Source organism: Physeter macrocephalus, chromosome 13 (genome assembly GCF_002837175.3).
Source record: "Physeter macrocephalus isolate SW-GA chromosome 13, ASM283717v5, whole genome shotgun sequence".
Taxonomy (NCBI): domain Eukaryota; kingdom Metazoa; phylum Chordata; class Mammalia; order Artiodactyla; family Physeteridae; genus Physeter; species Physeter macrocephalus.
The window spans coordinates 11181344-11205484 of record NC_041226.1 but is presented as its reverse complement, the minus strand read 5'-3'; the positions used below and the strand labels follow the sequence as shown (position 1 = coordinate 11205484).

Here is a 24141-nt window from a genome sequence, read left to right as displayed (position 1 = left end):
GTTGTTACGTCTCCTTTTTCATTTCTAATTCTATTGATTTGAGTCTTCTCCCTTTTATTCTTGATGAGTCTGGCTAATGGTTTATCAATTTTATTTATCTTCTCAAAGAACCAGCTTTTAGTTTTATTGATCTTTGCTATTGTTTCCTTCATTTCTTTTTCATTTATTTCTGATCTGATCTTTATGATTTCTTTCCTTCTGCTAAATTTGGGGTTTTTTTGTTCTTCTTTCTCTAGTTGCTTTAGGTGCAAAGTTAGGTTGTTTATACGAGATGTTTCCTGTTTCTTAAGGTAGGATTGTATTGCTATAAACTTCCCTCTTAGAACTGCTTTTGCTGCATCCCATAGGTTTTGGGTCGTCGTGTCTCCATTGTCATTTGTTTCTAAGTATTTTTTGATTTCCTCTTTGATTTCTTCAGTGATCACTTCGTTATTAAGTAGTGTATTGTTTAGCCTCCATGTGTTTGTATTTTTTATAGATCTTTTCCTGTAATTGATATCTAGTCTCATAGCGTTGTGGTCAGAAAAGATACTTGGTATGATTTCAATTTTCTTAAATTTGCCAAGGCTAGATTTGTGACCCAATATATGATCTATCCTGGAGAATGTTCCATGAGCACTTGAGAAAAATGTGTATTCTGTTGTTTTTGGATGGAATGTCCTATAAATATCAATTAAGTCCATCTTGTGTAATGTATCATTTAAAGCTTGTGTTTCCTTATTTATTTTCATTTTGGATGATCTGTCCATTGGTGAAAGTGGGGTGTTAAAGTCCCCTACTATGATTGTGTTACTGTCGATTTCCCCTTTTGTGGCTGTTAGTATTTGCCTTATGTATTGAGGTGCTCCTATGTTGGGTGCATAAATATTTACAATTGTTATATCTTCTTCATGGATCGATCCCTTGATCATTATGTAGTGTCCTTCTTTGTCTCTTGTAATAGTTTTTACTTTAAAGTCTATTTTGTCTGATATGAGAATTGCTACTCCAGCTTTCTTCTGATTTCCATTTGCATGGAATATAAAACTACTTTTTACAGTTTTTAGGAGTAATTTTTACAGTTCTAACAGTAATATAAATTTATTTATATGTCAAATCCCTGGGCTTGTGAATAAAAGAGACTCTCTTTAAATTTATAATCAAATAGAAATCATAACTTAAAGTCATTATTAATCATGAGTTTTATTTTGCTAACTCCCTTTTACACACATACACAGACACATTCTTATTCTTGAAGACAGCAATCTATTTCTATGAGGACCAAATTAGTAATAGATACCGCTTCTTGTGGGAAAGTAAGCTAAGGGGACTTCAAGTCTTACCTTCCCTCCTAGAACACTGCCTACCTTCAGGACTGTGATTGTTAATTTTGTGTGTCAAACTGGCTCAGCTATAGTGTCAAATACAAATCTAAATGTTGCTGTAAAGGTATTTTTTAGGTATGATTAACTTATACAGTCTTTAAGTAAAGAAGCTTTAAGTAAAAGCAGATTTCTCTACATAATGTAGGTGGGCCTTATCCCATCAGTTGAAGGCCTTAACAACAAAGACTGAGGTTTCTGGTAGAAGAAATTTTGTCTTAAGACTGCAACATAGAAATTGTGCCTATGTTTCCAGTCTATTGGCCTGCCCTACAGATTTGCCCTCAAGAGTGCAAGATTAACTCTTACCTGAGTTTGCAGCTTGCTGCCCTGCCCTACTGGTTTTAGACTTGCCAACTTCCACAATTGTATGAGTCAATTCTTTAAAACTTCCCTTTCTCTCACTACCTGTATGTCCTATTTGTTCTATTCCTCTGGATACAAGGAGAATACTTAGGAACTCATGATATCTATTAGAATTGAGATGCTGATGCTTATTTTTGTCAAATTTTAAACTGCTTCATCCCCATTTCAGAAATGCTTTCCAACATCTATTGACTTAGTGATTACTTTTAGTGAACATTTTTATATCATAAAATTTTTTAAACATTAACATTTATTGGGGCTTCCCTGGTGGCGCAGTGGTTGGGGGTCCGCCTGCCGATGTGGGGGACGCGGGTTCATGCCCCGGTCCGGGAGGATTCCGCGTGCTGCGGAGCGGCTGGGCCCGTGGGCCATGGCCACTGGGCCTGTGCGTCCGGATCCTGTGCTCCGCGGCAGGGGAGGCCGCAGCAGTGAGAGGCCCGCGTACCGCAAAAAAAAAAAAAAAAAAAAATTAATGTTTATTGACAGCATCTTGTTTTTACTTTTGAAAGAATTAGGAAAAGTGGAAGGATTTGAAGAATAATCATTTATTACTTTGCAATTATATAATTGAATATTGAAAGGAAATATTCAAGATATAAAAGACATTAATGAATTACATTAATTTCCATAAGTTTACAAATTACAAGGAAATGCACCAAGGTTACACTTTTGTGAAAAGTTCTAAATTATTCACAAACATGTTTTTCTTGTTTTGTTTTTAAAGGTTGAAAAACCTTTTATTTAGAAATGTTGAAATGATTGCATGCTAATTTGAATAGCTAGGTTGTAAAAAAATGACTTAAAAATTCCCTTTCTGATGTCCTCCATGAGTTGGATTCCATTATATGTGGTTTTTTGTTTTTTTTTTTTCCAAACCTCTTATTTCAGACTGGAGTTCAGCAGAAATATGGCTTACAGTTTCCCTCAAATCATTCTTGGGCTCCTTAAAAAGTGCTAGACTTTTGAGCAAACAAATAGGTTACTGGAAATAACCTGTTTGTTATAGGGAAAGAGAAAGCTGTGGGTGATAAATGTTCCTTATTCATCTTATCTCCCCACTTCTGTCTTCCTCAGTTTGCTGTTATTTTTAATCTCCAGTCCAGCATCTCCCTTAAGCCCAGTTTGCTTTTAAATATCACACAAAATAGAAATCAAAGAAGATGACTTCAATTTTCTGTCATTTCCTTTTCTTGTCTTATCATTTTTTTTTAATTTACAAGATGTAAAGTTGTTAAGTTATTCAAAAAAAACAATAGTGAGATTTTGAACTTAAATCTGGAGGTAAATAATGCTAGTGGCATTGTGTCTCCTCCTTAAATGTATGAGAGAAAGAGGAAACTCCCGTTAACTCACAGTGACTGTCCTGACTATCAACTCATATGGCTGCAGCATGTGGCTGCACTTCATTCTGACCTCCAGGCTGGGCTGATAACACATGGGCTTTTCACCGTCAAATATTCAGTTTATGAGCATTGCAGAGATCACAGCTCATAGGTGAATTTATATGGGGGGTGTTTTTGGTGAAAATCAAGAAAAATGAAATAAAAACATGTTTTCAAGGGAAAGTTTCTATAGCATTTGAATTTCAGGATCCTTCCAGTGAGTTATTAATTGAGAAGAAAATATCCATCTATTAGATGTGGAATACCCCATAACAATAAACGCAAAAGCCCACTGACTTCCTGTGCTTGGAGTGAAGTAAAGGCATTGCGGCCTGCACAGTAGAGAAATGGAGCGGGAACAGCATTCCTTTTGGGAGTATCATCACGAGGGCTGTTCCCTGAGATGTTCCCTCCATTGTGCTTCTCTAGAAGATAAGGTGTCCTGATTGTTTATTTCCCATCAAAGGTGAAAAAATTGAGAGTCACTCTTTACTGCTTGAATGGAGAATTGCACAAACGTCCCCTTGCCAGCAAGCAGAAATTAAGCACATCTGGGCCAAACTTGCCTGGAATGCGGAGTGGGCAAAGGGGAAGCCAGGAGTGCTTTAGAAAACAGCCTTGTGTGTAGCACCACTCTCATAATCCAAGTGTAATTGTGACTAGTTCTCTTGAAGCTGGAGAGTGTATTTTACTTTTTTCCTGTTTTTCAACACCCTGTCTGCTTTCTTAGAGAAGTTAATACACCAGAGTAACCACTAAAAGTACAATAAAGCTTTCAAGAAATTCGAGATCAAGTCTATGTATGGCTTGTACAACAGTAAGGAGTTTTCTAAGGTCAAGTGAAGACATGCTTTCTGATGACGGCCATTCTATAAGACTTACTTAAACTGAGTGACATGGAGGAAGGGAAAATGCCATTGGCTTTTCATTTGCCATTTTCTAGCACATCCCCAGGGTCTAGATGCAAAACCTAAAGAGAGGGGCCAAGCTCCCCATTCTGGAAGCTGATGCAGCATGGCTCCAGTTCGGGTTGGACCCACAGGCTCTTTGGAGAGTATGTAACTTTGGGGTGATGAGAAATTGTTCTCAAGTCTCAAAAGCACTGTTCCTATAGCACCTTCTCTAAGGGCTATGGGTGCTGGACATCAGTAAGCAGGGTGCTTCAGAAAACCCTGAGAGAAATAATCATAAGCAAATGGGAAACACCCCAGAGAGTCTCGGGGTAAGTGGAGCAGTCTGTGCAGATGGCCTGTTGTTGTACAGGGTGGTCTGTGATCGTGTAGGCCAGCAGATTGTGAATTCGGGTCAATGTGATCTCAGTCGAACCCATAGTTTGGGGTGGCCTGGGGACATTTGAGTTATATATATTAATAAAACTGATGAACATTTACTTTTCCCCATTACTTTACTAGATGATAGTGAGTTAACAGTCCCTGAACTGCCTTGTAACTTAATGTCACTCATTACTGTTTATACATTAACTAAATATACTCAATTGAGTAATCTTACACTTGACTTGTTTCTATTTATTTTTCTCACTGCTAGCAGCTTTCATAATTTTTTTCTATTTCTGTAGCACATACAAAGAGTTATATATGAACACACAGTGAAACAAAGAAATCTGCCTATTCAAGTATGCCTGAAAAATAAATACTGGTCATAGTAATGGCTTCTTTACATATGTATGTTATATTCTTTTGTGGGAATTGGAAAATAATTAAAAATAATTTGCATTTGCATTACAGTTAATGTTTTACAGCCCTTTCATAATTTAGATCTCAGTCTGGCTAAAACTGAGATCTAAAACTCTGAAATCTGGGTGAGGCAGATGTTATTATTCCCATTTTATTAATAAGAGACATAGAGCAGTTTATTTATTATTATTATAAATAAAAATATTTATTATTTATTATAATTTATATTATTTATTATTCCCATTTTATTAATAAGAGACATTGGCCGTCCTGGGCAGGAAAATTACTGAACAAGCCCAGGTCTTTTTTTTTTTTTTTTCGGTACGCGGGCCTCTCACTGCTGTGGCCTCTCCCGTTGCGGAGCACATGCTCCGGACGTGCAGGCCCAGCGGCCATGGCTCACGGGCCCAGCCGCTCCGCGGCACGTGGGATCCTCCCGGACCGGGGCACAAACCCGCGTCCCCTGCATCGGCAGGCGGACTCTCAACCACTGCGCCACCAGGGAAGCCCAAGCCCAGGTCTTAAAACCAGGGTGTGGAAGAACCAATTTGATTGATTCATTCTGGAAATAGTAAAGTATTTTTACTCTGTGTTTCAAGTACTGTTCTAGGTGTTAGATACCCCATAGTGAACAAATAAGACTAGAATTCCTGCCTCCATGAAGCTCACATTTTCGTGGGGGAGACGTGGTCTGTGAACAGATAAAAGAGTAAAATATGCAGTGTGAGGGGTGGTGATATGTGCTATGGAGAAAAATGAAGCAGGATTAGGGGGATTGTGTGTGTGTGTGTGTGTGTGTGCGCGTGCGCGCGCCGTGTGTGTGTGTTGGGGAGGAAGGATGGTGTTTTAAACCATTTTCCAGAAAAGATTTAAATGATAAAAGACCTGAAAGGTTGAAGGGAGTGAGCCATGTGGATATGGGCGAAGGACATGCCAGGCAGGAGGAGTAGCCAGTGCAAAGCCCCAAGGCTTGCCTGGTATGTGAGACAAATAACATGGTGACCAGGCTAGGAAAAAAAAAAAAAAAGAGAGAAAGCCATGAGAACAGAGAGGTATGCAGCAACCTTTATATTTTGATTTCCAACTTCTCAATGACATATCTTTTTCAAGAAATTTTCTTTGCATTTACGAGGGAATTTTCAGACCCACTTTGGAATATGGGCTTCTTCCCTTTGGAAAGAGGCAGTGGAGTTGATTTTGATCCCAGCAGCTATGAGAAGAAAAGCTGGACGGCAGCACTCTTCCTTAAATGCAGCAACAACCGTAAACATCGAGGAACTATTAGCAACTGCTTTGGGGTGGGAGTGGGGCTGCAGGGGAGGCCAGCAACCCTCAGCCAGCATTGTACTTACCACGTACAGCACTGTGAGTTGTACAGCACCTCAACTTACAATGCAGATGTTTCCAGACGGTTTTCCATTAATCCACTCTCTTCTGCATTAATTTTCAAAGCATGGTCCTAGTAGGAGCAGGGACCTGGGAATGTTAGAAATATAAATTTCCAAGCCCCATCTCAGATGTGCTGAATCAAAAACTTTGGGAAGGAGCCAGAAATCGGCAGTTTTTTTTTTTTTTTTTGTGGTACGCAGGCCTCTCACTGTTGCGGCCTCTCCCGCTGCAGAGCACAGGCTCTGGAGGCGCAGGCTCAGCAGCCGCCGCTCCGCGGCATGCGGGATCCTCCCGGACCGGGGCACGAACCCGCGTCCCCTGCATCGGCAGGCGGACTCCCAACCACTGCGCCACCAGGGAAGCCCAGAAATCTGCATTTTTATCAAGGCTTCATGTGATTCTGATGCAGGCTAAAGTTTGAGAACCAAACCGCTTACTCAAGTACTTCTCCAACTGGACTCTACCTAGATCTCCAGCCATACCCCATCATCTTCCCTTAGGCTCAGTAAGCTCCAGCCACACCGGCCCATACCCCCATGGTTACTCAAGTTTATACCCATTCTATCTCTCTTTGTACTTTCTTCTTTTCCAGGAGGCTTTGCAATTCCGGGACCTTCTTTATGAAATCAGATTCAATCTTCTAGATCCAACCAAAGCATCCCACCTTGGCACTCCCATAGCTCATTATTCATCAGCAGTACCCCAGTTCATAACCACTTACATGTCTTCCTTCCTTTCTATACCATAGACTCTGTGAGGACCGGGGCCATGAGCTTGGACTGTGTCAGCAGTGCAGATATGGTGCCTGGCCCATAGTGGCTTGAAAGCCTGTCTTTTATACTGTTGTTGAATGAATGAAGGACAAGGAATTAAGCCACCATCAGCTGTTGATATTTCGCAGATATGCGTGGCCACTGTTGCATTAGAAATTCAAAGGCGGTGCTGGCAGAAGGGGATTCCAAGGAAAGCATCTGGTTGAGGGGAGAGGTTTGGGCTGAACTATGAGGTGCTCTCTGGGGAAAATGGGTTCCAAAGGGGAGCCCTGGGCTTTGGGCAAAAGGGGAAGCCAGGAGGGTACTGGACTTGCAGGAAGAAACTGAAAGGCAGGAGGCTGAACTGAAAATGGAGGTCAGGGAGTCCCAAAGGCGATGTTGGCCCAAATTGTCAGGGAAGCTGTTGTGCATAATAGTCATGCTATGGTGAGGGTCTGGGCAGCTTTCAAATCCGGGGTTGAATCCTGTCTTCCACAATTAGCTGTGTTACCGGAGTGTATTATTCAGTCTTCCTAAAGCTCAGATTCCTTTTATATAAAGTGGGAATAGTTACAGTAGCTAACAATAGGAGCTAACATTTATTGAGCATTTCTACAGGTTCTCTCTTTTACTCGTCGCAATCACTCTATGAAGTCGGTGTTCAGGTCTCCTGTTCCACAGCACAGAGACTCACCGGCTTGCCTAGAGTCAAGCGGGGAGGTGGAAGGTGGGGGTATGAACTTGAGCCTAACCGTCTGGCCCTGGTACCAGAGTTACTGCCGTGATGTTATACCACCTCTTTAGGGGTCTGTGATATCATATATGGAAAGCACCCAGCAAGTGACACAATAGTTTGAGGACCAAGCTGGTTTCAGGATGTGAGATAGAAATAATCCCAGAATGTGGGAAAGAATTTGGAGATAAACACCAAATCCCTCCGCTTATAAGAAGAGGGAAATTTTAACACAGACACAGACAGGAGAACATCATGTAAAGACACAAAGACACATAGAGGGAAGGCAGCCATGTGAAGATGGAGGCTACTGCAAACCGAGGAACACCTGGGGCTGTGAGCTTTGGGAAGAGGCAAGAAAAGACCCTTCCCTAGAGGTTTTGAAGGAAGCATGGCCCTGCCAACACCTTAATCTTGGACTTTTAGGCTCCAGAACTGTGAGAGAGTAAATTTCTACTGTTTAAGACCACACAGTTTGTGGTACTTTGTTATAAGGCCTGAGGGAACTAATATAGGGTCCCATTCTAGAAAGGACAGGAAACCAGGGCCTGAGCACTCAGGGAGTGAAGGCTTCCCTTCATGAGCTTCAGAGCCTCTTTCAGATGTCAGGGGGATGACAGGGCAGGAGGCGCTCTTCCGGAACTCTGGGCAGTGGTAACACCAGGGATAGTCTTTCCTCTTGTACAGGGGGTGTAGGGGTTGTTACTGCTGCCCTCCCCACACCCCCCCCCCCATGACGCAGCGCAGCAGCTACATCCCAGCCTGCAATCACCTTTCAAGCCTGGGCCGCTAGCTGTTGTGCTTCAGGCTGCAGGCCACCCCTCTGCTCCTCACCTGGTTGGGAGAACCTGTCATCACGAACCACAGGATTCCAGAGAGGCAGCCTGGCCAGTTACCTTGACAACCTCATGATGTAATGCTCTAAACCACTTCCTGGCTTCAGGTCTAATGATATTCTAGGGCCTGCTGGCTCCTCCCAGCCCAGGCGGCAGGCAGCTAAAGTGAGAGCAGGAAGTTCATTTTCAGTGATCCCTTTTGTGATATCTGTAGGATGCACTTGCACGAGCAATCAAAGGGGAATCGAACTGTCTCCTGGCTGCATGGAGAGGCTTGCCCAGGGGACCTGAGATTATTGCCGGCAGGTCGGTGTTTGCTGTGGGCGCCCCCCCCCCCCGCCCGGCCCCGTCTGCTCTGCTGCTGTGAGGCTTTCCTCTTTCTCCCTGGATGCTTTAGTTCGAATCCCCTGCATTAGTTCAGCGATAAAGAATGAACATGATCCTCAGTAAAATGGATTGCTGAGAACTTCCCTACCAGAACTGAATCCTGAGTATATCGGAGAATTACACCAAGGGATTTCATAACAAAGCAGTTTCTCTTGGTCTCCAGCCGTTCCCCCCACACCAAAAAAAATGTTTAGTGTTTTGAAAGCATGTTTTTAAAAAGCGAAGGTCCTGGAGCAAAGTCGACATCAGCACTTTGCATGCGTGGCTTTACAGCCCTTTCTAGTCCTTCTGAAAAGTAGTCACCAAACCACATCCCGAGTAGCCAGAAAGTGGGAGCGGGGGTGGGGTCCTTTCTCCTTCTGCAGCTGCGCTTTGACAGAGGCTTAAAGACGATGCGTGCCCGGCTCTGCGTGTGAGAGATTTTGCTCGTTTGTCTCTTTCAATGAGTAAGTGGCCATTCATCTCCTAACAGCACGCAAGAGAGGAGGACCCGTGAGCTATGTCTCTCCACGACTGGTGTTGGTGTCAGCTGCAAGAAACCAGCAGACAGAGTTGGGAAGCAAATGTCAGAGCTCCTTCTCCTGGTTCCTGTGGGGTGAGGGCCAAGGTGGGGGCATGTTTCGAGAATTCTTTTACCTGCTCAGATGGGCAAGGGGTCCTGATACACTGTTAGAACATAACAGGCTGTGGCTGATGATCCCGATGTCTGAGGTCAGAGCCTCCATCTAATCCTTGAAAGCCACGCTCAGTGTCAGTGCTAGGAATCCTTTGTTAAGAAGCTTTCAGGCCCAGAGGGTATTTTCTGGATGGTCAAAGGAAGTGAAGTGCCAAGTGGTTCAAAATCTCCTCAAACATATGGATACTATATTCTGATACCGAGCCAGCTTTACTGTGGCAACAGCTTCCTGATATCCATGGTCATTTTGCCCCTTTACTTATGCCTTTGAAATGATGACTTGTCATCTGGCTGGACCTGGGTGGTGGCACGGGGGTGTCTCACAGTCTAGGCAGAATATGAGAAAGAGGGTGTCAGAACAGAAGCCCCTGGGTCTCAGCATGACCCCCGTGCCTGCAGGACTAATGGAGACGTGCTGCTGATTGAGACACAGCTGTGATCTCTGGTGACACCTTTTAGCTCCTCTCTCTTGGGGTAACATCCTGATATGTCTAAAAATGAACACTGACACTGTTTCATTCGATTGGGCTTCTCAGCATAAACCAAAACCTCAGGAAACTGTTACATGCTGAGAAGACATTTGTATTAGTAGGTCACAAGTTGTGGTCACTTTTCAATTTCTGTGGCTAGAGTTAATTAATATAAGCATGTTGTGTACCATCTAGAGATTCGCCTTCAAATTGAGCATTGCCACGTGATCTCAGTGACTGCTTTGCACTTTCACTTGTGATCTTTTTTATGCCAAGTGAAGGCAAATGATATCATAGCATTCTGAAAAGGAAGAGTTTATGGTGATTCAGATCAGAAAGGGGATAGGGGAAATGAATCATTTTGGGACCTGCAGAATATAGGCATGCTGGAATCCAAAGAATTTGTGCTGTGGCAGCCAGTATCATATTTATGTTGGGAGCAAATGTATTATGCAGATTCCATTTTTGCACAGGCAAACTTGCAGCCATTCATCAGCGAAAAATGTAGCAGTAAGAAGGCAATGCAGAATTTTCTGTTGATTCTAACAGTAAGTGGATTAGATATCTACTGCAGGTTTCAATAACACTGCAATGTGAAACTTATCTTCCAGTGAACAAACTAGATGGTTGTAGAGTTATCGAGGGATACCTTATTAAAATGTATATCCCAGGATTGACAAAATTTTGGATTTTTATGAGGCCTGATTATTCTGAATGAGCAAACAAAGCTTTAAAAAATAGTAGTATATTTTTGTACAACTTATTTATGCCAAAGAGGTTTGTATTTAGTTTCATGTTTTTGCGAGTTCAAGTACTTATTTTGCAAGTTCAAGTCACAGATAATTTATCGGAGGTGTGTTGAATTTGTTTTTCCTTTACAAGGACTCATAGTAGGCAGCCTCCAAGATTCCCTCAGTAATCCCAGCCCCTGGTACTCAAGCCCTGGGTAATCACCTCCCATATTGTTTTACTGTTGGTCTGTAGGACTAATAAAATACTGCAGAAATGATGGGACGTCATTTCTGAGGTTAGGTCGTCAGACAGTGTGACTTCTGCCTCTTTCTCTCAGATCACTTTCTGGGGAGGCCAGCTGCCACATCACGAAGACTCTCTGGCTGTTCTGTGGGGAAGCTCACATGATGAGGAGCTAAGGCCTTCTGCCAACAGCCATGTGGGTGCGCGTCTTACAGGCAGAACCTCCAGCCCAACCTTTAGGTGACTGCAGACTGCACACCAACAGCTTACCTGGGAGGCCCTGAATCAGAGCCACCCAACGACCTCTGGGATCCCTGACCCTCAGAAACTGTAAGATAATAAGGGTTTTGTTATTTTAAGCTAGTAGTTTTGGATTGGTTAATCCGCAGCAGATAATCTGATGTCGGCTCCTGCACATAAATAATGACTGAGGAGCACTGTGAAATGTCACTTCCTGAATTCAGGCAGTAGATGCATTTGCTTAGTTGCTGGCCGTGACTTCAACACGAGCATTATTTTTTCAATGATATCAGCCTCGCCTCTTAGGGTGAGCTCATTAATCACATTCATTCCATGTTCACATATTCTTTCAAAATACGCACATAAGAACATTGTCAGCCTCTAGTGCTGTCACTCCTCGTTATTGCCATGGATCACCCCATTCACGGGTTCACCTTGATGAGGTACAAATTCCTGGTACATCTACTGGTTCGTCCGTCCTTTCCCACTTCTCATTTGATTCGGCTATGGAGTAGGACTGCAGATTTCACTCACGCTTTGGCTAGGATATGCAGAGAATAGGTAGCTCTTTTTTTTTTTTTTTCCTGTAACTAATCTGGTTTTCTTGCCACTAGTTACCTGGGGACGAACAAACCAAAACAACTGACAACTATAATATCTTGGATTCTGATTTGCAATCTTAAAGCACTTTCAACTCAGTCCTTTAGGAAGAGAAACCCAACAGTATTTATCTCTTAGATTTGTGTCATCTGCTTAGCACCCAGTTTCATTTCAAGAAGTCGTCTGGGTGCGTGGTAGGAATGGTGAGACTTACAAGGTCTCATGGTGGAAGCAAAATCAAGGTCTTTAGACATGGTGTCCTTCGGCTCCCTGGCTTCTGGAATGAGTTCTCACATCCTGTGAACCTCTGTAGCTGCATTCTGGCTGTTGTTTCTTCCTCTTTGTCTTGGTCAATGTCTGTCACACTCTGCAGGACACTTAGCCTCCAACTCCTCTCCCAGGGGTGCTAGGAAGCCTTCTGAGTTCTGAGGGTGACTCTAATTTGGCTCCTGTCTAGGCCGCATCCTCCAAAGCCCTCAATGCAGGGCCACCTGGTCCCAGGGAAGGTGCTGCTCTTTGCCAAGGCCCCCAGCCAGACTCTCTGGTATCCCTGGGTGCTGTCTGTGTTGTTTGGAACCAAGAGTGGTCCAGGGAAGCTAAATCTTATGCCTGTCTCTGCCTGACTTTGCCGAACAACCAAGTTGATTTTGGTGCGGCTGTGTACAGGCTGGTATAGGACCTTTCTGCGCTTCCAGGAGCTCCCAGCTGCCCTGGGCCTGAACGTCCGTGGTCTGGTATCTGATATCCACACCCAGGCGAGGCTGAAGCTCGGAGAAGACAGACAGTGTCTGTTGTACAATGTACCGGTCACACAATGCAGTGGCCTTCCCCTCCTCCCTTTCTTTTTCTCTAGTCTCTCACCCCGTCTCCTGTGTAAGGTCTACGTAGAACCATAGGCCTTATTGCCTTGCTCCCCTCGTCACAACATAGCCAGCAGGGTTATTTTCTTTATACTGTGGAAGAAGAAATGTAAGAATAAAGGGATTTAGAGCGTTAGTAAAGTTCTATGCTGCTAAACGTTCCTGCGGTGAGTGTCAGAAGCCAGGTGTGTAACCTCAATCTTTCCCTGGTCATTCTGGAACGAAACTCAATTTCCCATGCAGGTGGTTGTCTTGGGCCAAGTTGGGTAAAGACCATGAACTCAGAGAGGCAAAGAAAAATTCACACTCATAAGTTTCAAAATCTCACCCCATTATGTCTCTCTATTATTATTTTTTGTTACTGGTTACCCTTCATGGATTGCAATCTGCAAAATGGAGGGAGTGACACTTGCTTTTCATTCGACACTATTCCATTTGCCTTCTAAGTGCCTTGGAAAAGGCCTTGTGAGTCTCCTCCTTGTGTCCCCCTCGGACACACAGGCCATCCCATTTTCCATAGGCTGTAGGGTGTCAGTTTCTTACGTTCAGTTGAGCTGATGAGCGGTGAGGCTGGCTTTGTGTTCTTGGACAGCTGCACAATGCATGCAGCGCCCTCAGGAGAACAGGATGGGGGCCCTCCCTCGGGACACTCAGCAAGTCTGTGAGGCCTGCTCTGGGTCTCTTCCACACTCCTCACACCTCCCTACTCAACGGCAGGAGATCAACTGGGTCCAGCCAAGCCAGTCAGTTCTACCTCCGAGGGTCCTTGTAGTGTCAGTAAATCGCTTTCCCTTCAGCCCCCCAGCAGCACAGAGCCACCCACCCCTCAAGAGTTCCCCTTGTGTTTAACATGACTTTCGTATGCTTCTTAACTTAAACTCAGACCTGCTGATACCTTCCAGATGTAACCAGACTTCTTCCTATTGCTCTCACATTAAGTCAACTACATAAGACGGCGTGGAACCAAGCCTTTATCACATTCTTTAATGCCTTCCATATCAGCGACTCTAGCTGCAGTCCTGGCCCGGCTCCTGCAGGCTTCTATCAGAACCCTCAGCCCTCGGCAGACTCGCTGCCATGCCTGCAGCATCTGTCTTTCCTCTTTGCAGGTGACAATGCTTAGTGTCTGCTCCTACTTTCATTTAAAGATGACTTTTAGAGAACATGTTCTCAGAAGGAGACATTAACATTTGCATCAGTCAGTTCCAGGCTTGTCTGTGTTTAAGTCTATGGCACTGGTAAATGGTCACAGTTATTGACTGCCTACTGTACCGGAGGCCAACCCTTTATAAGCATTATTTCATTTAGTCTTCACGGACAACTCTAGTTACTATTTTCTCTCCATTTTATAGATGAGAAAACTGAGGCTCGGATAGGATAGTTAAGCAAATTGCCCAAGCTCCCAGTTACTAAATGGCAGTGCCAGGGTTCACACGCAAGACTGTCTGTCTCCAGAGCTTCTGCTCCTCCCTGGTCTGCTTAGTTCACATCAAGATCTCAAGGTTCTGTCAGATACATGTCTTATAAAAATGACAGATGAAAAGGGGCAAGCTTTCCGGAGGCCTCCAGTTAGATGTCTCCCGGGCACCATGGAATCAGGTATTGCAGGTGAACCCATCCAGGCCTACCCTGCGCCTGCTCAGATCCTGGAAAATGAGCAGCAGTGCTGGCTGGCCTCTGGCTCTTTGAAAGCCGTTACCCCTGGGGCAAGAGCCATAGAAGCAGCTCCTAGCGGCTGACTGGCGCATGCCTTGTCACCGTGGGTGCCTTGCCTTTCTGAAACTCATCCCAACAGCAGTCGACTCTTTGAGGGCAGCTTCTTCACACGACATCACAGCATAAACAGCAGTGTAGAGACTGGGTGTGGCAGGCTGGTGGCCCTTCGTCGCTCATCCTGGTCTGCCATTCCCACGCATGGCAGCTTCTTCCGGTTTGCTCATTTTGGCTGAAAGAGGTATCTGAGGGTGGCAGTGAGGAGCGAGGGAGAGCTGGGTGTTGAACAGAAAGAGATGATGGGTGAGGAGATGAGGGCCGAGTGTTTCCATTCCTCAGCTGGCCCAAGAGATGCGCTCTGACGCCTGAGAAGCTACAGGGACCATTTGACGCGAGGCATGCGATTGCTCATGGCATCTGCGGTGCTGCATGCAGGCCCAGGTGACACGATACTGCACAGAATTCAGGAGAAGAACATCCTCTGTTTCTGTGCAGAACACCGTGACTGCAATCACAGGGCTCTGGAAGGTTTTCAGAGGGAGAGGTGCTGGCCATGCCCTCTGGAATTCACTTCTATAGGATAGAGCAGCAGTGGTGGAGGGGAGGCGACTACCTTACAGAATCGGGGGGCAGCAGCTTAAACGATGAGGCCAGCAAGTAAGAGAGTGAGGGTCCTGGGGACATCATGAGGGACTGGGATGATACCACATCATGCTGATGGGGAATCTGAACTGGCTGCATTGTAGTACAGTTGCTGCTGAGGCTGTAATCTGACCCGCAAACCAGAGTGGCAGGTGGACGTTCAAGTCTGTACATCTTCACAACAGTTACACGTACCACGTGGGTATGACGGCCACGCTAGCAGCCTCTTCTCAATTGGATATTGATAGAACCCTGTGTTCCCAACAGCTTGACTAGCATTTCCCACCGGATCCCTTTGTCCTTTTGTAGCCCCAGGTTCTGCTGGATCATTTTTGCTTGCACGTTAATCCACATACCATGATGATCCATTCCATGTTGACTAATGTCAAAGCTTGGAGCTCATATACTCATGCAAAGAATTTTCTTCTGTCACGGCTTAAACGTATTTCTTCCATATAAGGACTTTTTGTCTTGCAGTAGATCGTGCGCATCTCATCAACTGCATTTTGCCTGCACTGCTCCTGTTTCTAATGGCTAATTTCCAAGATTGACTACATAGTGGAAAAACTGGGGAGTGGCTCCCCTTCAACAGCTGGGCTGGTGCTTGCAGCTCAAATACCTGTGAGTAGTTTTTACGGATGCTGGGGAAAGATGGTCTTGCCTTCCCTACCTTTGACTGGGAAAAGATGAGCAGCCTGGTAATATCTATTCTGTTTTTCAGAAGCTCTGTCATCTATGATTGGTTCTGTATCTCACAAACACCCTTTCCCCTCCTCCACACTGCCAGGTTATGTGAAATGTATATATTCCATTGAAAGGAAGAAGTACAACTTAATTATTTCATCCTACTTATATGTAGTTTATGTTACAAATGTTCATGGAAAACAAAGTACCAATTCCAGGTAGTAGTCAGTTTTACAGCTGCCATCTAAGGTGACAGTTTCTCTAGCACAGTGCCTTAAAACAGAAATGGGCATCATTTATTTGTTAACGTGGTTTGCGTGCACTCTAGGTAAATTTGATAGAAAAGGAGTTTGGATTAAACAAGAACAGTAACAAATATTTCCCTACTTACCTTAATCACAGACATTTTGATTACAGAAATGGTTTATCAGCAAATGCAATCTGGTTATCATTTATTTTCCTGTCTTCAAAACTGGATCCCGTGAACCATGAAGGTCTCAGATTGCTTTTGCAGCTATTGGATTATTTTAAACAAAAAGGGAAACAGCCACTGAATAATTGAATCAGTCTTGTTATATAGACATAGCTCCAAGCCAAAACCCTAGGCATTTATTTTATTCTACATTCTTGTTCTAGAAAGACTCCATGCCTTTTCTGGGTACTATTTCAGTTTTTTTCCCCTGTTTCCAAATTCGTTGTATATTCAAGATAGTCTACTTTATCTTTACATTTTACATTCTGAGAATTCATGTTTAAGCAACATGCTGTCTTTAGAAAAAATCAGAATGCATTAAGCTTCACTATTTCCCTTTTACACAGATTCCTTTAAGCTTTGAGATTTTTAGTGGAGTCAAGTGGTAAATCTGTCCTCATCTGTGGTGTGTTCAGACAACTGGCAGGAACGCTTTAGGCTGACATGATTGAAAAAGGAGCTCCAATCCCAACCTATTTAGCTTTACTTTCCTTTGTTTTCAGTGATGTATGAAATTTCTTTTAGGATATTACAAATTTTCTTCCAAATTTTTCTTCCCTTTTCAACTGAAGAAAACTCCCTTATGTCACACTCTTGCTGCTGGGGCCAGATCATGACGTGAATCTTTATTTAACAAATACCCAAAAACATGGGTCTGACATCTGCCCTGGAAACCTGATGCGGCCAGCTTGAAAATTTCTCTCTGACAGAAGCAGGGCAGAAATAGAGTACGTTTTCTGTCACATTAATCTTAAATAATGTGGCTTTGTTAGAAAGAAAAAAAATCCTTCTAAAAATCTTGTGTTGAATTTATGTTACAACGATGAAGTTATCTATAACTTTGTAATTGCATTTTGAAAAGTAGTTCCATCAAAACACACTTTGGAAGGGCAATTCTTTACTTATAACTTCATTTTATGGGATTTGGGGGTCATTTTTCAAGATAGAACGAATTTAATTCTTTTTTTACTTTTGACATTTTATTAATGAAATACTCATTAATTAAGAGGCATTTGTGTAATTTGAAAAAGAGACTGATAAGATGTCCAAGAGTACTAAAAAGGACAATTATTCTGTTTCCACCAGGTTTTCTACATTTTATTTTTCTAAATCATTCACATAGAGTTTAATGGTTGGAAAATTCTGAAAGTACTTCTTGCTGCTGCTTTTTTGAAAAGGGAAAATGTTCTCCCTTTTGTGAGAATGTCTTGATCTTGCTTTTGGAGAGAGGGCCATGACCAGAATAACAGGGTGTCTTTTAAGACCTGAAGCAGAGATCCTAATGCCAAATTGTCAAAACAAAAGCAGCCTACTTCCACATTTAGTAAGTGCTTTCTGGCTGGCACTGAATTCACATTATGCTATTTATGTTTCCATTTATTACTGTGACTTTTTTGAGATAAAGACTCTAAGTTGTGGCTGTCAGAGAAAGCAGTCCATGGACTACTGGTGTAGTAGTAGTAGCCCATCCCCAGCACTGGGGATGTACCTTGGCCCTTGTTCCAGGCTCCTGATCCAAATTCTGTCTAAGGCACTTGAACAGCTACAGATTTTGTACAAGAGAACTTGAAATCTCAGCTACTCACTTTCCATCCCAGCAACAATCAGACCACAGGCCTGGGCAGAAACTCTGGAAGAATGCATTAAATGTGGGGCTTCAATATAGACTAAAATTATGCAGGAAGAAAATAGTATTTAAGAAGTTTAGAAGTTCTAAAAATATTGTGGTTCAAAAAGAAAAGAGCCTGTGTCTTCAGTTACTGTATAGCATGCAGAGATAACTCATTATATTGAGATTGTAGAAAGTGCGGTGGGAGAAATGAGGCAATTCTCTGAATAATACACATTAAAAACAAAACTACTTATAATTCACTATGTGGTTGTTTCTAGGGATAAGTTTTTCTAGAATATTTAGGTAGAATTATTCAGAATGGTGACTTCAGTTCTTTACTTGACACCTTTAAAGTAAGTTTATTTACATAACAAATGTACTTGCATAAAATGCATGTAAAAAAGAACTCACGTTCTGTGTCCACAACGAGATTAATTATCATAAAGTGCACACACTTATGTGACCACCCCCTAGGTCAGAATATAGAACATTCTAAGCACTCAAATGCCCTATTCATTCAGATCCCCTCCAAGAGCACCTGTTATAAGCCGTGGAGTTATTGGAGAGCCTCCAGCTGCTGCATTTTCCGGATCCACCATAGGGTTGACGCCAAGGCAACTGTCTCCTGGGCTGCTCTCAGCCAAGGACCACCCATGGCCGAAGCCTTGAACCAGACCATTCCTGCCCAATGCAGGACTCCTCTAACAGCCTATCTCTGCTCTCGGGCCCCTACAGGTTTGGCCATGATCTTTTCAGAGCTGCACTGCAGTCGACCAGATTCTCATTCTGTGTCGTGCTGTCTTTGTGGAAGCCAGACTGGTATTGTGGTTTGAGGCTCGCACACTTACGCCCGTTCCCTCTCTCCCGTTCCCTCTCTCCCCTTCACCCTCCACAGGCATTTCCCCGATAAATCTCTCACACTTCTAACTCTGTCATGGTGTCCTCTTCCCAGAGGGCCCTAACTGACACAGTTGGCACTAGGAAAGCAGAAGGCCAGAAGGATTTGGGGGACCAGACCACTCCCCATTGGGCTTGTTAGAAAGAAGCTCAGTGGGAGCCCCACTGTAAGGTGCGTGTGGAGCACAGATAGTTCCCTGCTCAGGGTGGTGGCCTGACTGCTCAACCTTTCACCAAATCTGGGGAGACGGCCTGGTGGAAGGGAACACCCTTACTCCTTCAATGAGTCCCACATTTGAAAGACACCGGGGGGACAGTGCATAATGACAGTGGAGTTGGCTGGCTATGACTAAGCTGTATTGATGGCCTGCAGAGGTGTAATGAGGAGCTGAAGGTGGTTTATGAAAAGTTACAGGATAGGTAAGAACCTGAAGGACTCTTCCACAGCTACAAAGAGGCCTTCATGTCCTGTAGTAGAGAGCAGACGCAGCTGAGCTGCAAGCATAGCACTGAATTAGTTTGTGATATGGACGCAAGGCTACTGGTTGAAAAAACTTGAGACCCTGAAGTATGGCTGGGGACATCTGGACAGATGTCCCTGAAGACTATGTCTCTGCAGACTCCTCCGGACCTGCCACAGTTACAGAGATGGCCCTCATCCCTTCTAGGAGCTGGCACTTTCCCAGTGTGGGAAGACACTGTGGAGGCTTCTCAACAAGGCAACAGATGCCCCCCGCCCCCCCGCCTCAAGAAGTGTGCCACCACCTTTCTTGGATGCCAAGCCAATGAAGTAGGGCTAAGTCCCAGTGTAACCTGCTGGACATGGGAGGGGCAGAAGGGTATTACACCCTGAAGGAGTTGCAGGGATCAGCTAGCATGTACTAGCAGGATCTAGGGAACACCCTTGGGCCTGGATTTTAAGGATCTTGATCAAGAGGACTGGAGAGTAAAACTGTAAAAGCAAGAATTCATTGACCTGAAGGCATTCTCTAGAGATACAGGATTTAACACTCAGGCAGGGAGGCCAAAGGCTAGGAAAGACTCAATGCTAGGGTAGGTCTAGGAAGCCTGGAGAGACTGGTGACCTTTGCTGATAAAGATGAAATGCCTGAGTACCATGGCAGATGACAGATAAGGGGATAAAAAGCTCAGGGATCTTGGCACACTAGAATATATATGCATTCAGGGGATGCGTGAGGCTGAAAGATTTACCAGAGGATTGTTTTTGTGAAAAGACCCAGAGGAGATAGCATTCACCAAGGTCATGAGGAATGTACAGATGAGAGGATTACTATGGGTCAGGTAGTGGCCGGGACCTGTACGTGCATTACCTCATTCTGACCACTCGACTGCCTGAATTAGGTACTAGTTTATCCCCATTTGGTAGAGTCTTTAGAAGCTAAATAGTAACCACTCAGTCAATAGTAACTGAAACTGTAGTCGATATCATTTTTACTGTTGTTATTATTTTAGATTTAACTATATGCCTCTCGCTTATGTATCTAATATTACTCAAGCTAAAAAAGACACAGAACTATTTCTCTCTAAAATTGTGTCGCTTGCTGTTTCTTTCAAGCTTCCATTCCAAACACTAAATCAATTTAAGATATATTTTAAGACTATCTAATACTGCAACAAATCGGTTTATGTTAAATAGCCCCTTCAAAAATAATTCTAGGAGAGATAGATACTTGGAAAAATCAAATGCTTAAGCTGAAACCTGGGAGATCCTTTGCATGGTCAACAAGATGGTTTCAAATCTGTTGTAAAATATTCAAACTGTGTGGTCTGTCATTTCACATACCAAAAGCAAGGCAATATTATATAACAAATGAATCGAAAGTGGAGAAAACACATTCTGATAGTTCAGGTCACTTGTAGCAGTTTGGGTTATTGGGTAGTTGATTTGAAAATGTGATTATCATTTAAGATGTCAAAACACCTGTTAATTTGATGTCAAATATGGATGTAATAATAATTACTATTATTTGAAATCTAAAGTACAACACTTAGTTATTCCAGTTTAATTCAATTAACCTTTGAAGAGCTAAGTGCTGTGTGAGGACCAATTATCATTTTGTTTTAGCAGTTTGAATTTGGCTACATGTCTGGATACCAAAGCAAAGTAATTGTTTGTATTGAGTTTATAAATTAATAGCCTGAAATATATATTTTCAAAAAATATAGTAATTATACATTCAATATGTGCCAGATACTCAGCCAAATTCTGGAGATAGAAGAATAAGATGTATCCCTTGCTCTCAAAGATCTCACAGTCTAGTGAGATTTAATTTCAGACGTGTAAGCGTAGATCTTAGTGATTACAGACGTGTAAGCGTAGATCTTAGTGATTAGTTACATTCCTTCTCAAAAAGTATTGACATCCTAACTTATAAAAATAATGGCTTGATTCTCGTGACAGTTTTATGTGCCAGCTTGACTGGATTTCGGGTCTGTCTGTGAGGGAGTTTCTGGAAGAGATTAGTATTTGAATGGGTAGACTAAGTAAAGTGGATTGCCCTCCCGATGTGGATGGTCATCATGTGGTTCATTGCCGGCATGAATAGAAAACCAAAGGGCGGTGGAAGGGAGGATTTGCTCTTTCTGCCTGACTGCTGGAGATGCATCTCAGCCTTCTGCCCTCAGTGCCCTTGTTGAAGGCCTTCAATCTTTTTGACTGGAAATTACACCCTTTACTCTCTGGTTCTCGGGCCTTTGAACTTACACCACTGGCTTTCTTGGGTCTTCAGCTTATAGAGGGCAAATCATGGGACTTCTCAGCCTCCATAACCATGCGAGTCAAAACCTTACAATCAATTTCTCTCAACCAATATATCATATTGGTTCTGTTTCTCTGGCAAACCCTGACTAATACAATTCTGAAGCCCAATCTGAGACAGTCAAGATTTTTCAGTTGAAGATGAGCCTGATACTGGTTAGCATAGAACTTTAACTCATAAGAACTTAAAACCAAAAGAAAAAAAAATGCATTAAACTACAAATTTTTCTTTTGAGCATTTATGGTCCCTGGTATGAAAATGAGATGAAGCAGGATTTGTCTACATATAGTGGACAAAAAAGTCAAAGAGGATATAGACACATTGATATTTTTAATGTTTTCATACTTAAAGTACATTAGGAAAAACATATATTACCACATTGTGGCATCACAATAAAATATATATATGTAATACATATTTACAATAACATAAAATATACAAATACTATATATATCTGTGTGTACATATGTATTCATATTTATTTGTGTATATATGTGTGCTTGTATATATGTGTGTGTGTATATTGTGTATGTGTATATATATTATATATATATATTTATATATATATAATATATATAATTTGTTCTTTGTTTCTGGTTCCTGGCATAGAGTTTCAAAACCCCTTGAAATTTCCAAAGTCATAGGGGTGTTTTATTATTCATAAGGAACTCCCTTCAACCACACCTGAGTTTATGCTAATGAGAGGAGGCTCTAGGTAGCTTGAGGATGAAGACTGAGAAAAACCAACCATGGGATTAGAGGGCTGGAATTTTCAGCCTCATCCTCTGCCCCTCCCCCCAAATTCTGGTTTAATCTTGATGTTTGCATTATTAGCAGATGTTTCTTTCAGTACCACTTTATATGTAATGTTTGCTTTAATATAAAAATAAAATTTCTCTGTGGGTTGATATTCTGTTTTATTCTATGGCTTTTGTCCCCTTGCCCCATACCACCACTTAACCCCCTGGGTATCTTCTCTGTACACCCCCCTGACCAATCTCTAAGCTACATGGGAAACACAGCTGGAGGAGGAGAACCCAATTCCAGAAAGTGGTTCTGAAACATCAATGTGGATAAGAGTCATCCTAGGGAAGTTTTGTACAAACGTAGATTTCTGGATGCTAGCCTAGAAATTCTTATTAATAGGTATGGCAGTGGGTCTCAGGAATCTACATTTTATCCAGCACTCAAAGCATGCCTTATATTAATAATCATTGCACTAGGCTTTGAGCAAAACCGTCTTAGGCTTTGATCTCAGCAAAGTGTGTGACCTGAGTCAAGCAGTTGACCCCCCCCCACCACCGTCCTCTCTTCCTTATCATAAAACAAGAGGGTTGATTAGATGTATTTGACCATTTCTTCCAGCTCCAGAAAGTTGTAGCATTCCTTGATCTGTCATACTCGATTGCAAATAAATCATGAGAAAAGTTATAAGATAAAAAATAAAATCCTCCCTGATTATGGGATAGATATTGAAGTATAACCCTGCTTTATTCATAAATAATGCTCAGACTTCCTTAATAAAGTCATTTCCACTTTAAAAAACTGTACTTTGTCACACCAGTGCATTAAGTTTTCTACTTTTGTGTCTGTGAGTCATTTAAATTAAATCTAAGATACTGCAGGAGTGTAACAGTATAATTGGTCTCAGGTATTTCATTATTATGACTGTCAGTACTGTATCCTGTAATTTTCATCAGCATATTAATAAATGCCTTAAGGAAATATAACTTATTTATTCATTGGCAGAGAAACCTATGAAAATATTTTTACAGTAATTATGTTTTGAAAATTCTCATTACAGCATTTATATGATTCTCAATGAATTATTTTATTCCTACCTCTCCCCCCCAAAAAAAACCCTAGACACTGCTATATCTAGGGTAATCACAAAGACACAGACTTTTACATTAAAACTTTGGCTGGGGAAGGGGGAGCATATAACAATTAAGGAGAGGCTGGTGCATAGTAGCCAGAGGATGAGGCATTGAAGTTCCAGATATGTACCTATTATTTTTTACTTTTAAATATGGGCATTAACAATAATATACAAAGCATGGAGAAAAAAGAAAACAGAAAATCTAGATCTAAATAATAGCTGGCAGTAATAGTTTGTGTAGGAAAAAGAGTTATATTATGCAAATGCATCAGTATCCCTGGTCTCCCCTACTTCTAGCACATTCAAATCTGGAACACAAGGATCAACCCTCCTTTTACCCCAAGAGACTGTTAAAGGATGTGAAAAAGAAAGAAACCAAGATGTGGAGACAAACCCATTAGCAGACCCAGAACAGAATAGAGACCCCAGACAAAACCCCACACATATCTGGTCAAGTAATTTAGGGGTCAACTGATTTGCAGAGACGAGTAGAAAGGAGTGTCATAAAGACTTCAGGAAATTTTGCAAAGCGTGGGCTTCCAAAGGAATACTGTATAACTCCTGAGGAGTTGGGAGGAAAGTCCTTCCCTCTGTGTACACACATTCTAGAAGTTTATTTGCTCCCAAGGAACGGGGGGCTTCAGGAGTGATGTCCTTCAACCAGTGTGTCCAGCTGCACCTTGTGATGACCCACGTTGTGCTAAATCTCTTGTTTCCTTCTTCTCCTATGCACAAGCCCAT

General features: G+C 42.6%; 1 protein-coding gene across 15 annotated transcripts in view; it reads left to right on the top strand.

The window, feature by feature from the left end:
* Nucleotides 1–24141, top strand: part of LOC114487463 (uncharacterized) — a 512374-nt gene that overhangs the window by 441502 nt on the left and 46731 nt on the right. For 6 of the 15 annotated variants that reach the window (XR_003682565.2, XR_003682563.2, XR_008618989.1 and 3 more), the window contains exon 6: nucleotides 9373–9507. The exons of 5 other annotated variants lie outside the window; for them this stretch is intronic. The gene's annotated coding sequence lies outside the window, so the exon portion shown is untranslated. Of the gene's footprint in view, nucleotides 1–9372; nucleotides 9508–11115; nucleotides 11352–15553; nucleotides 15620–24141 lie in introns of those variants that run through there. 4 more of the 15 variants (XR_003682567.2, XR_008618991.1, XR_008618996.1 and 1 more) reach the window with 4 other exon arrangements.